Source organism: Triticum aestivum, chromosome 5B (assembly GCF_018294505.1).
Source record: "Triticum aestivum cultivar Chinese Spring chromosome 5B, IWGSC CS RefSeq v2.1, whole genome shotgun sequence".
NCBI lineage: Eukaryota > Viridiplantae > Streptophyta > Magnoliopsida > Poales > Poaceae > Triticum > Triticum aestivum.
The window spans coordinates 375375369-375388908 of record NC_057807.1 but is presented as its reverse complement, the minus strand read 5'-3'; positions in this window follow the sequence as shown (position 1 = coordinate 375388908).

Sequence of the window (13540 nt, the reverse complement as noted above, 5' to 3'; positions counted from 1 at the left end):
CGCCGTCTTCCTCTAGGCCGACTAGCGGGAGTCGGACTTGCAGAAGCCCATCTTGCCCCCTTAAAGAGCTTTGGAGGTCGCAGCGGAATCCAGGCAGCGTGCCTGATAAGCTTCCGAGCTGCCGTCCGTTGGGAATCCGTCGCGTGGCGCCACGCGGCAGGGTCAGTCTGCCCACCCACGCGCGCGATGGGACAGGACCTCAGGCGGGGCCCGCCACTACCGCGCCTCGGCATCCGAACGGATCCGTTGCGGCCGTGTGAACGGTTGGTATGCCCATGTTGTAACTGCACAGTTACTTCGTGTGGTAAATCATGGGGGGCGTGGGGTCCTGGGTACAGTTAATCCCACGCCCGCCCCATCGGCTTCTCAGCCCACGAGCCTATAAGTAGGCGGGAGGAAGGGGGCGGCGAAGCACGCGCGCCCATCTCCCCTACCTCCCTCGCTTCCTCTTGCTTCTCCTTGCTTTCCCTCACTTTTCCTCGCCGCTGCCGCGCCGGACCATGCCACGCTCGCGACGATGAGATCTTCCTCCGCCGCCGCACCTCCTGTCGTGCGCTCCGGCGTATGGGACGGCTCCGAGGTGGACGATGACCACATCGAGTTTCTTCGCAAGACGCGTCACCACCCCGGTGAGGACCTAGTGCGGGCCTGCGCCGCGCCGGAGAGGGAAATATCGCCGGTGCCGGAGGAGGGCGAGCAGGTCGTATTCCGCTTGCACCTAATGCGCGGCCTGGGGCTGCCAGCGAGCGGTTTCTTCCGCTCCTTCTTGGAGTTCCACGGGCTCCAGCCACACCACCTCACTCTGAACACGGTGGTGATGTTGGCTGCCTTCGCCACTTTGTGCGAAGGCTTCCTCGGTGTTCTCCCCACCATCGAGCTGTGGGGGGAATTCTTCCAGTCCAAGCTCGGCACGCACGTCGCCGGCGTGCCGGCCCAGTGTGGTGCCTTCATCGCGATACGGAGATCGACGGACGACAACCCATTTCCCACCATTCCGCTGATCAAGTCGGTGATGATGTGGCAACGGTCGTATTTCTATGTGAAGAACGTCACCCCAGATGGCGACTGGGTCAATCTGCCGCCTTACGAAGCCAGCGCTCCAGCTGGGAGGCTCCCCAGCTGGTCCCACCGAGTCAAGAAGCTGACTCCCGCTGGAGCCGCCGCCGTTGTGCGACTCCGATTGCTGACGCAGTCGGAGGGTCTGACCGGGGCCGACCTGCTGGCCGCCTTCGTGGCGCGCCGAGTCCTCCCGCTCCAAGGCTGACCTCATCTGATCTGTCAGATGAGCAACCACCGAGACCCGAGTCGGTTGTGCTCCAAGGACATGCCCCACGCGGAGGTGGCGGACACGGTGAATTACATCGCGAACTGCGGTCTCGCGGAGGATTGGCAGTTCGGCAAGGATCCGTACTCACGCACCAACCCCCCGCCTGCGGTAAGTCATCTCTCTTTTTCTTCTATCTTCTTTGTAACCGAATCCGACTTCTGATCTCTTTGGTTTTTCTCGAGTCAGAATCCCCTCATCCAGCCTTCAGTCGGCACCATGGGCCTGGCCCGTTAGTTTGTCTCTGACCAGGCAGAGAGCGACTTCGACGACCCTGACTTAGGGGCGGCCGTGATGGAGGCCGACGCCGAAGGAGGAGGAGGAGGAGGAGGAGGAGGCTTCAGGCCCTCGGTGTAACGCCCCGGATACAACTTTCCATATTCGTAACTTCAACTCTTGCCATTTCTGGCTATGTGATTTATTATTTCCTCTGTGGTTGGGTTTTTGTCTGTTGTTTTGCATTTTGTTCTCGTTATGCATCTCATCTCATAGCATCATTCGCATTGCATTGGCACTCTGTTGCCATCATTGTTTTCAAACTTGCATCCGTTTGTGTTCCGCCGGTTCTCTCCGTTGTCCGTTCCAAGTCCGGACACACTCGCACGCGCCCGCGGCACCTCCGAAATATTATTTTATAAGCGGCATAAAAATGTTCTCGGAATGGGTTGCAACTTGTCGTGCGGTCTTATTATAGTGTAGACAGGCCGCCTGCCAAGTTTCATCGCATTCGGAGTCCGTTTGACTGCCCAACCGTTATATTTATAACCGCGATATAGTCGGTTTAATCGTCGGACGTTTTGGTCTCCGAAACTGCCACCGGGTCGCTCTGTTTCTCTCTCTTCTCAGCTCGAGGCATTCTACACAGCCCACCAGCAGCCACCTAGTCCCCCCCTCTGTCCGGAGCACACGATCGCGATCCGAGGGTCCAGAAACCCCCCTAAACCCCCTAGAGACTAAACCCTAGCCCCCTTTCCTATTTAAACCCCCTCCTTCCAAATCTGGTCGCCCTAACCCCTCTCCTCCTCGTTTTCGCAGCCTCCTCCCACCTTGTTGGCCGTGCTGCCGCCTTCCCCCTCCAAATCCGGTGCCAGCCACCTCACCCGCGCCACTTGTCGCGCCTCCATTGGCTCCGCCACCGTTGACCGCGCCCTCCTCCAACCCCAGGGCGCCACGCGTCTCCCCAAAGGCTCCTGCCGCCGCAGGCCCGCCCAGGCCCGCGGGAAGCTCCTCCGAGCCCATCTGGGCCCGGCTCCTGCTCTCTCCGCCCGAGCGCCCCAGCGCCTCGCCTCCTTGCCCGCTTCCCCCGCCACCTCGTCCGGCTCGCCGGAGCCGCGCCGTCGAGCACCAGCAGCCAGGCCGGACCTCACCTCCACTGCTCCTCCTTCCCCTACCTTCTCCTTCCTCTCTCTCACTCTCTCTCCTGCGGGAATTCTGCCATGGCCGCCACCACTCGAGCTCGGGAGCCGCCTCTGCCCTGGAGACTCGTCCCCGCCGCCGTTCGTCGCCGGGAATGGACCCGCCGCTGCCGGATCCGGCCTCTGCCGGCCCCGCCCTTGTCGGATCCGCCCCGCCACCGCCCTCGAGCCTCGTCGTCGCCGGCGTGAACCTCCACCGCCGCACCTGTCTCCCTGTCCGTGCGGGCACGGGAGGAGGACGGCCTCAGCCCGCGTAGGCCACGATCCGCCAAGGCCCAGCCCAGCTCCCTCGGCCTCCCCAGGCCCAGCCGCAGCGCCCAGCGCGCCAGGGCCCAGCCGCGCCTTGCTCGGCCATGTGGGCTACGCCGACCCCCCCCTCCTCCCCGCTTGGGCCTCCTCCTCTCCCAGCCGGGCCAAGAGCCCATGGTGAGCTGCCTCCAGCGCCCCTCTCCTATACACTGCTGGCCTAGTCAGATTCGGCCCATGCTTGTTTTTTTCTGTCCTGCGAATTTGTCTATTTATCCGAGGATTAACAGTTTTACAGAAAACCCCCTAATATTCATGCATTTAATATCTCACAAACTGTGCATCGGATTAAAATAATTTATATATGTAAAATGCTTAGAAAATTGTGTAGATTAATAATATGCCTTTTTCATCCATGTTTAAAATGTTTAACTTGCTGTTTATTTAAATTTGCTCAATTGCCATGTTAAAATGATTTAATTCATAACTAAATAACCGTAGCTCGGAATTAAATGTTCTTTATATGTAAATGGGGTGGGAAAAATGCCTAGTTTAACATGGTCCACTTTATTTTCCTGTTTAACAACTCTAAAATTATGTAATAGGCAGAACAGTACCAAAACTAGATTATGGACATGAGGATTTTCCGGAATTGTGGTTTGTTGTTTCCGGCCTCATTTAAACTTGCCTAGATAGGTAGTTTAATTATGCCTCACCTCTTGCCATGTTTAAAAACATTTAATATTGTTTGGTAGCCTAAACGAGATCAACTAAATAATTGCTTGTGGTGTTTCGTCAATATGCAACTCGTTGCATATTGAGCTCCACTTAATTTGTAGGATTGTTTGTGCACTTTGCCATGCCATGCCTCATTAAACCGGACATGCATCATACTTGTTTGTGCATCAAGCCATGATTATGCTCGTGCATTTACCATGTTGTTTGTTACTTTCCGGTGTTGCTTCTTAGTTCCGGTAATGTTGCGTTCGTGAGGATTCGTTCGACTACGTTGGTTCGTCTACTTCATGGACTCGTTCTTCTTCCTAGCGAGATTTCAGGCAAGATGACCGCTACCCTGGATCTCACTACTATCATTGCTATGCTAGTTGCTTCGTTCTATCGCTATGCTGCGCTACCTATCACATGTTTATCAAGCCATCCCAAATTGCCATGAACCTCTAACCTTTGACACCTTTCCTATGCAAACCGTTGTTTGGCTATGTTACTGCTTTGCTCAGCCCCTCTTATAGCGTTGCTAGTTACAGGTGAAGTTGAAGATTTATCCATGGTGGACAGGATTTTGGTTGGGATATCACAATATCTCTTATATTATTAATGCATCTATATACTTGGTAAAGGGTGGAAGACTCGGCCTTTTGCCTAGTGTTTTGTTCCACTCTTGCCGCCCTAGTTTCCGTCATACCGGTGTTATGTTCCCGGATTTTGCGTTCCTTACGCGGTCGGGTGATTTATGGGACCCCCTTGACAGTTCGCTTTGAATAAAACTCCTCCGGCAAGGCCCAACCTTGGTTTTACCATTTGCCTCACCACCACCTACCTTTTCCCTTGGGAGTCGCTCTCTCGAGGGTCATCTTTATTTTAGCCCCCCCGGGCCAGTGCTTGTCTAAGTGTTGGTCCGAACCGAGTAGACTGCGGGGCCACCTCGGGGCAACTCGAGGGCTGGTTTTACTCGTAGGATGTCCCATCGGGTGTTGCCCTGAGAACGAGATATGTGCAGCTCCTATCGGGATTGTCGGCGCATCGGGCGGCTTTGCTGGTCTTGTTTTACCATTGTCGAAATGTCTTGTAAACCGGGATTCCGAGTCTGATCGGGTCTTCCTGGGAGAAGGTCTATTCCTTCGTTGATCGCGAGAGCTTGTCATGGGCTAAGTTGGGACACCCCCTGCACGGTATAATCTTTCGAAAGCCGTGCCTGCAGTTATAGGCAGATGGGAATTTGTTAATGTCCGGTTGTAGATAACTTGACACCAGATCCGAATTAAAACGCATCAACCGCGTGTGTAGCCGTGATGGTCTCTTTTCGGCGGAGTCCGGGAAGTGAACACGGTTTCTGGGTTATGTTTGACGTAAGTAGGAGTTCAGGATCACTTCTTGATCATTGCTAGCTTCACGACCGTTCCGCTTGCTCTCCTCTCGCTCTTATTTGCGTATGTTAGCCACCATACTTGCTTAGTCGCTGCTGCAGCCTCACCACCTTACCCCTTCCTTTCCCTTTAAGCTTTGCTAGTCTTGATACCCATGGTAATGGGATTGCTGAGTCCTCGTGGCTCACAGATTACTACAACAACAGTTGCAGGTACAGGTTTATGCAATGATCATGACGCGAGAGCGATGCTTGCTTGCGTTGAGTTCTTCTTCTGCTTCTTCGATCAGGGGATAGGTTCCAGGTCGGCAGCCTGGGCTAGCAGGGTGGATGTTGTTTGAGTTTCTGTTTGTGATTCATCCTTAGACGGATGTTGATCTTATGTATGATGATGTTGTATATGTGTGGCATTGTATGCCTTATGTATGTATCCCCATCTATTATGTAATGTTGATGTAATGATATCCACCTTGCAAAAGCGTTTCAATATGCGGGTCTATCCTTGGTGGGACCTTCGAGTTCCTTTTGGATAGGGTCGCATATTGAGCGTGACACTCGGCCACCTTTGCTGACTGGCCTGATGACGACGCCGAGGGGGAAGTCATCCCGCGCCGCCAACCAAGGGTCGGCCAGCCGGGCGCGAGTTCCTCCGCCGGCTTGGAAGGTCAAGGCGGCGCGAAGAGGCGCCGGGCCGGGCCGAGTTTGCTTGGCGGCCGGTCGAAGAAGTTCAAGGGTGCGGCCGCCGCGACCAAGCGGGAAGAGGCGATCGCGAAGGCCAACCGCTTCCATAAGGAAGTAAAGAAGCCGCCACTGGTTTCCTCGTAAGTGCCTCCGCCTTGTCTTGTCTTCTACTAGTGAATTTTGTCCAGATCTTTTACATGCCTTCCTTGCTTCAGGGCTCCTCTTACTTTTGAGAGGGTCGCCGCCGCCTCCATCATGGGGTCGGCAAAGACGTCCGCCACTACTCGGCGGATTGACCCTGCCGCCGACCTCCGGGAGGCGACGGAGCGGAACGCGCGGGAGAAGCGTGACGAGGACGAAGTCGCCCGCCTGGAGAAGGCAAAGGCCGAGAAGGTGGCGGCTTCTGCCCAGAGGAAGTTGGATGAGGCCGAAGCCGCCGTCGCGGCAAGGCGGCGAGCTGAGGAGGCCGCGCACCGCCAATCGGCGTTGCTTGTCATCCCGCTAAACTCCACGCAGCCGCCCCCGGAGTTCACGGGGCAGACTGGAGAAGCCAGCGGCGAGCACCCCATCATGGAGAAGGAAATCGGCGAGGCCTCCATGTCGGACACGGCCGTGCCGCCTCCGCTGCCGTCTGGGAGTGCGCGAGGTAAACAGCCGGTGGGCCCACTGGTGCCACCGACTACGGACGAGTCCGAGGCGAGGCTACTCCTTCAAGTCGCCTCACCAGCGCGCCATCGCCTCAAGAAGGCGACTTCGGCGCCACGCCCGTGGGAGACTGGTGCCGCCAGCTCAGCCATCCCAGACGCTGAGGCGACGAGTGCCGCGCCCGTTGGGTGGGTGTGAGGAGGCGGTACATGCCCGTTGAACCAGGCACTTCTGGATGTTCAGCTGAAACTGCGAGCCGAGGGCGACGCCATCCAGAACTGCACCAAGGCGCATCTGGCGTCGCGAGCAGCCGTCCGGGTATGTTTTCATTTTTGACTTTGGTTTTTCCTTGCTCTTCTCTATGGGGGCGCACCAGCGCATCCACTGGGTGTAGTCCCCGAGTTTCGGGCCGGCTGCTGAGCAGGCGGCCCGGACCTCCTTCTCGCGAGTTCCAATACTTATCTTTGTCTAAAATTCTTATTTCAGGAGTATCATAACCTCCGCGCCACTGCCTTCAACCACAATGTCGAGGAGCTGGGCAGGCGGACTGGCGGAGAGCCGGAGTGAGTCATCCTTCTTCTTCGCGGGGGCGCACTGGCGCACCCGCGGGCTGTAGTCCCCGAGATTCGGGCCGACTGCTGAGCAGTCGGGCCGGATCTTCCCGGCGACCTTCTTTGTTGATGACTTGACGTCTTTTCCTTTTCATTCTTCAGAGGCCAACGCCACTCTTCAGTAGCAGCTGGGCGAAGCCAACACCGCCTTGCGCGTCAAGGGGGAGGAGTGTAGCAAGCTTGCCGCGGAGCATGACCTGCTGGCTGCACAACTGGCTGAGCAGAGGGAGCTGCTCAAGAAGGCGCAGGACGAGGCCGAGAAGAGAGAGACTGCTCTCTTGGTCAAGTTCGAAAGCGAGCACTCCTCCTGGACCGACAAGGAGGCACAACTGACCTCCGGCTTCCATGAGATTGAGGACATCGTTGACGGTGAGTTTCTTTTCTTCCTTTCTTTCTTTGAGCCTCCGACTATGGGTCGGGCTGACTCCTGATTTTTTGACTTGCTTCTTTCCCGTCTTGGTAGACTTCTTCCCTGGCCACTCACAGGCGATCACACAGGACATCGAGGCTGATCGCGAGGCGCGGAGGGCGAATGGTGAGGAGATCGCCGCCAACGCCCCCCGGACCCTCGATGAGCAGCTTCTGAGCATCGAGGCTCGTCTTCGGCCGGCCCACCGGATGATGCGCCGGCTTCAACGTGCCGGCGCCCAAGCGGTTGCTGCCTTGTGGCCAGACGTGCCAGTTCTGCGTACTCCCAGTCGTACTGCCGACTGGCTGGAGGTCGCGGCTGGTCGTCTTGAGGCTTGGAAGGGTTCCTCGGCCCGGGCCGGAGCGCGCCAGGCCTTGGAATTCGTCAAGGCGTGGTATCCAGGACTGGACCTGGACCGGCTGGCCGCATTCCGGTCAGAGGCCCAGGCGGAGCTGATGGCTGTGGAAGACGCCCTCATCGCGCGTGCAGCGGCGATCGCCGACTATGTAGACACCAGCGTCTTCATCCCTGATCGGGCTGAAGACGGCGGGGAGGCTCCATCGGAGTGGTTCGGGATGAACCCGGACTACGACGAGGACTCGGCAGAGGTGATCGGTTCCAGCGCTGAGGAGGAAGGCGAGGCGGAGGACGGAGGCGAGACGGAGGTGCCAGAAGGTGGAGCGGGCGACCAGCCTCAGCTCAACCGTGCCTCGAGCAATGAGCCGCGCCCGACCGAGCCAGCCGCCGCCGGAGACGATCAAGCTGAGACTGTCCGTCCGACCGCCCCGACGCCTGACACCGTCGTCTCTTCCGACCCTCCGAACCCGTCTGCCGCTTCCTAGGCTGCCCTCTTGCCTTCATTTTATCTGCTTTAGTGGTCTTTGAAGAACTTGTTAATTCAAACAATTCCACCCTCGGGGTGTATTTTGAACTTCTGCTTGAAGATACGGCCAAGGGCCTATGCTATGTAAATATTTATCCGAGTTCTATCTTTCCTTGCTCATTGCTCCTTTGGCTTTTTCCTTTGCCGCTTTCCCTTAGTCGCCGCCTTGCCAGTCGGGCAACCGTTCTGCGGCTGCCACTGGATCAAATGCTTGGCTACTTTGGGAAGGCAAGTACTTGGCCATTTTTTAGAGTCTTCTTAACAAGTTGGATAGAAAGCGACAAGCCGACTGCTAAAGAGTCGGATTTGCTAAGAGAGGCAGGAAGCCGGCTTAAGCTATGTTTATGCTTTGAGTCCTTAGCCATTTTTCATGCGGACGCCCATTCTTCCTTACTCCTGTCCACCAATCAGTTGCTCTGCGAGCTGCGGCTTCTGACAGGAGACGGCTTAGGCGCCACGCACTACTTGTCTGACTGCAGAAAGCATTTCATAGCGCAAGGCGGCGAGTCCCCGGGCCGACTTGTCGAGCCCGGTGCCAAGCGGCATAACAAAGAGTAGTATACTCGAAGGCATAATTCTTATCATACAGATAACAAAAAGGGCAGTCCCCGAGCTCATCTCGGGGGGCCCGAAGTCTTGGTACTTTAATACAAAGGGTAGTGTCATACATACTGCATCAAGTGTAAAATCTTCGGAGAAGATTTGCATTCCACGGGCAATCTGTCTCTTTGCCGGAGTCGTCCCTCTTGCGTGCTCGGGGCTTCTGAGCGTCGATCAGGTAGTAGGAGTCGTTTCCCAGCACTTTGCTGATAATGAAGGGGCCTTCCCAAGGCGCCGACAACTTGTGTTGGCCGGCTGTTCGCTGGATCAGCCGGAGCACAAGGTTGCCCTCTTGGAAAGATCTCGGCTTGCCTTCCTGTTGTAGTATCGGCGCAGGCTCTGCTGGTAGATGCTGGACCGGCTGAGTGCCAACAGCCGACCCTCTTCCAGCGGATCGAGGCCGTCTTGACGTGCTTCTTCTGCTTCTTCCTCGGTGTACATGGTGACTCGCGGGGAGTCGAACTCTATGTCCGTCGGGATGACGGCTTCAGCACCGTAGACGAGGAAGAAAGGTGTGAAGCCGGTTGACTTGTTTGGAGTCGTGCGCAGACTCCAGAGGACGGCTGGCAACTCATCAAGCCAACAGCCGGCCGAACGCTCCAGTGGTTCGACCAGTCGAGGCTTGATGCCAGACAGGATGAGGCCGTTTGCTCGCTCTACCTGGCCGTTTGACTGAGGATGGGCAACGGACGCTAAGTCCAGTCGGATGCCCTGAGTTGCGCAGAAATGGGCCAAGGCACCTTTGGCAAAATTTGTGCCATTGTCGGTGATGATGTTGTGCGGTATGCCGTACCAGGTCATGATGTCAGCGATGAAAGTCACTGCAGTCGGACCATTCAACTTCTTGATGGGCTTTACTTCTATCCACTTGGTGAACTTGTCCACCGCGACAAGTAAGTGAGTTAGGCCGCCTCGTGCTGTTTTGAATGGTCCCACCATGTCCAGGCCCCAAACCGCAAAGGGCCAGGCGATGGGGATAGTCTTGAGTGCAGAAGCCGGCTGATGTGGCTTGGAGCGGAACATCTGGCACCCATTGCACTTTTGGACTAATTCTTTGGCTTCTTCTAGGGAAGTTGGCCAAAAGAAACCGTGTCGAAAGGCTTTGGCGATGAGTGCTCTTGAAGCCGCATGGTGGCCGCACTCGCCTTCATGGATGTCTCTGAGAATTGCTTGGCCTTGCTCTGGCTCGGCGCAACGCTGGTAGACACCAGTGACGCTGCGCCTGACCAGCTCTCTGTTGACTATGGTGTAAGCTGCTGCTCGGTGTTGTACTTGTTGAGCCAAGATTTCATCAATTGGCAACTCTTTGCTTACTAGGAACTTGAGGATGGGTTGGGCCCATGAGGGTGCTGCTATTTCTTCAACTGCCAGTACTGCGACTTGGACGAGGGCGGCTGGGCTGGGAGGCGACGGGTTGGAGTCCGCGGCCGCTTGCTGGATTGACGAAGTCCCCTGGCCGACTGGAGCAGTCCCCGGGCCGAGTTCTGGAGTCTTCAGACTGGTTGCCGCAGTCCCCGGGTCGGGTTCTAAAGTCCCCAGTCCGGCTTCGACCACGGCATGCTTGGAGTTGTCTATAAGAACTTTCGTGCCGTCTGTTGGGGCTCTTGAGTCGGATCCGACTTCCTCGAGGGGAGCCGGCACAAAGATGGAGTCTGATTCCAGTGAAGGCTTGATAGACGGCTTGAGGAGGCGCCGAAGGGCGACGCCAGATGGTATTGCTTGGCGGGTGGACTTGATTCGTGCCAAGGCGTCTGCTTGGTCGTTGTCATTCCTTGGCACATGGAGGAACTCACACCCCTCGAAGTATCTGCTGAGTTGCTATACAAGGAAGCGGTAGCCCGCCATGTTTGCATCCTTGGCGTCCCAATCGCCAAATGATTGCTGGACCACTAAGTCGAAGTTGCCATAACACAGGATCCGGTGAATGCCAAGTTCTTTGGCAAGCCGGAGCCCGTGAATGAGCGCCTCGTACTCAGTGACGTTATTGGAGGCGGCGAAATGGATCTACAGTGCATATCTGAGCTTGTCGCCTTTGGGGGAAGTGAGGACGACGTCGGCTCCCAAGCCGGTGCGCATCTTGGAGCCGTCAAAATGCATCCGCCAATGGGTGGAGTCGGGCGCTGGCGGCAGGTACTGGGTCTCGGCCTAGTCGACGAGGAAGTCGGCCAGTGCTTGCGACTTCATGGCGGTGCGGGGCTGGTAGTAGATGGTGTAGGGAGCCAGATCAATGGCCCATTTGGCCACTCGGCCAGAAGCATCTCGGCTTTCGATGATCTCGGCTAGTGGAGCAGTGCAAACCATAGTGATTGGATGCTCCTGGAAGTAAGGCTTCAATTTCTTGGCGGCAAAGTGCACGCCATAGCACATCTTCTGGTAGTGGGGGTAGTTCTGCTTGGAGGCCGACAGTACTTCGCTCAGGTAATATACTGGTCTCTGGACAGGTAGCGCCTTGCCTTCCTCCTTGCGCTCAACTACAATAATTGTGCTGACTACTCGGCTGGTGGCGGCAATGTATAGGAGCATGGGCTCTTTAGGGGTCGGAGCCGCCAGCACAGGGGGAGTAATCAGCATTTTCTTCAACTGGAGAAAAGCTTCGTCCGCCTTGGGGTTCCACTCGAAAAAGGTCGTCTTCTTCATGAGCTGGTATAAAGGGAGAGCCTTCTCGCCCAGCCGACTGATAAAACGGCCGATGGACGCCAAGCAGCCGGTGAACTTTTGCACATCTAGCAGTTGTCTGGGTACCTCCATCCTCTTGATGGCCTTGACCTTTACAGGGTTGCACTCTATGCCGCGTTCAGAGACCAGGAAGCCAAGGAGTTGGCTGGCTGGTACTCCGAAGACGCATTTCTCAGGGTTAAGCTTGATCTGGAATCGGCGCAGGTTCTCAAATGTTTCCTTGAGGTCTTCCAGCAATGTTCCGCGCTTCTCCGTCTTCACCACCACATCGTCCATGTAGACGTGGGCGTTTCTGCCGAGTTGCTTGAGGAGACACTTCTGCATGCAACGCTGAAAGGTGGCGCCGGCATTCCTCAAGCCGAACGTCATGGTCAGGTAGCAGAAGGCTCCAAACGGTGTAATGAAGGCGGTCTTCAGTCTGTCAGCCGGGTTCAGCTTGATCTGGTGATATCCAGAATATGCATCTAAGAAGCTCAACAGCTCGCATCCAGCTGTGGAGTCTATCACCTGATCAATTCTCGGCAGAGCGAATGGGTCCTTGGGACAGGCTTTATTGAGGCTTGTGTAGTCGATACACATCCGCCACTGCTTGTTCTTCTTTAGCACCAGGACCGGGTTTGCTAACCACTCTGGGAAAAATACTTCCATAATGAAGTCGGCTGCTAGGAGCCGGGCTATCTATTCTCCAACAACTCTTCTCTTCTCTTCTGACAGGCGGCGCAAGGGCTGCCTGACGGGCTTCACATCAGACCGGACATGTAACTTGTGCTCGGTGAATTCCGTCAGTACACCTGGCATGTCTTTAGGGGACCATGTGAAGATGTCTCAATTCTCACGGAGGAAATCGACGAGCTCGCCTTCCTATTTGCTGTCAAGGTTTGCACCTATGACAGTGTACCTCTCTGGGTGCTCCGGGTCTAAGGGTATCTTCTTCGTTTCTTTGGCCGGCTTGAACGAGCCTTCGGCTTCCGACTCCTTGGGGTCGGGCGACATCTTGGGCTGCTTGCCGGCCATCGCCACAACCCGATCAAGAAGCCGCTTCTCAGCTGCGATCACCAAGGACTCGGCCAGCCGACTGCTTTCGGCCGCGCAAGCGGATGACTTTCTGTAGTCACCGGCTACGGTTAGAATCCCCTTGGAACTCAGCATCTTCATCTTGAGGTAGGCGTAGTGGGGGACCGCCATGAACTTGGCCAAAGCAGGTCGGCCAAGCAATGCATGGTACGGGCTTCCGAGGTCCACCACTTCAAACCAAACTGGCTCTCGGCGGAAATGATCTTTGTCCCCAAAGAGGGCGTCTATCAGGATCTTGCCGATTGGCGAGCAGGAAAGGCGAGGAACAATGCCGTGGAACACAGTCCGACTGCTCTGAAGCTGTCTTTGCTTGATTCCTAAGTTCTCCATGGTATCCTTGTACAGGATATTGATACTGCTACCTCCGTCTATCAGCACTCGCGAGAAACGAGCGGCCCGCCTATCTGTGGCGAGTGTGGCGCATAAGACTAGGGCGTAGGAGCCTGGATTCGGCATCACCTCTGGGTGATCAGCTCTGCTCCAACTGATAGGCCTCTCGGACCAGTGCATGAACTTTGGAGTACTTGACGCTACTGCGTTCACCTCTTGCTGCTGCTGCCACCTGCTGCGTCAATCGTCAGCCACACTGGTGAACACCACATAGGCTCCGTGCTCTTCTGGGTACTCGTCTTGTACTGCGCCGACTGACCTGACAGTCAGCTGCCGGGGCGGCGGTGGAGGCGGTGGCCCAGCAGGCGGGGGAGGCAGGAGGCCGTCTCCCTTGGCGATTCTGGTGAGCCAATGGCATTTCCGAGTGGTGTGGTTCGACGGCTTCGCGCCGCTGTGGAACTTGCAGGGGCCATCTAGGGTCTGCTCGTAGGAGAAGGCCGACAACCAGTTGGACTTGCCGCCTTTCTGTCGTTTGGCCGGAG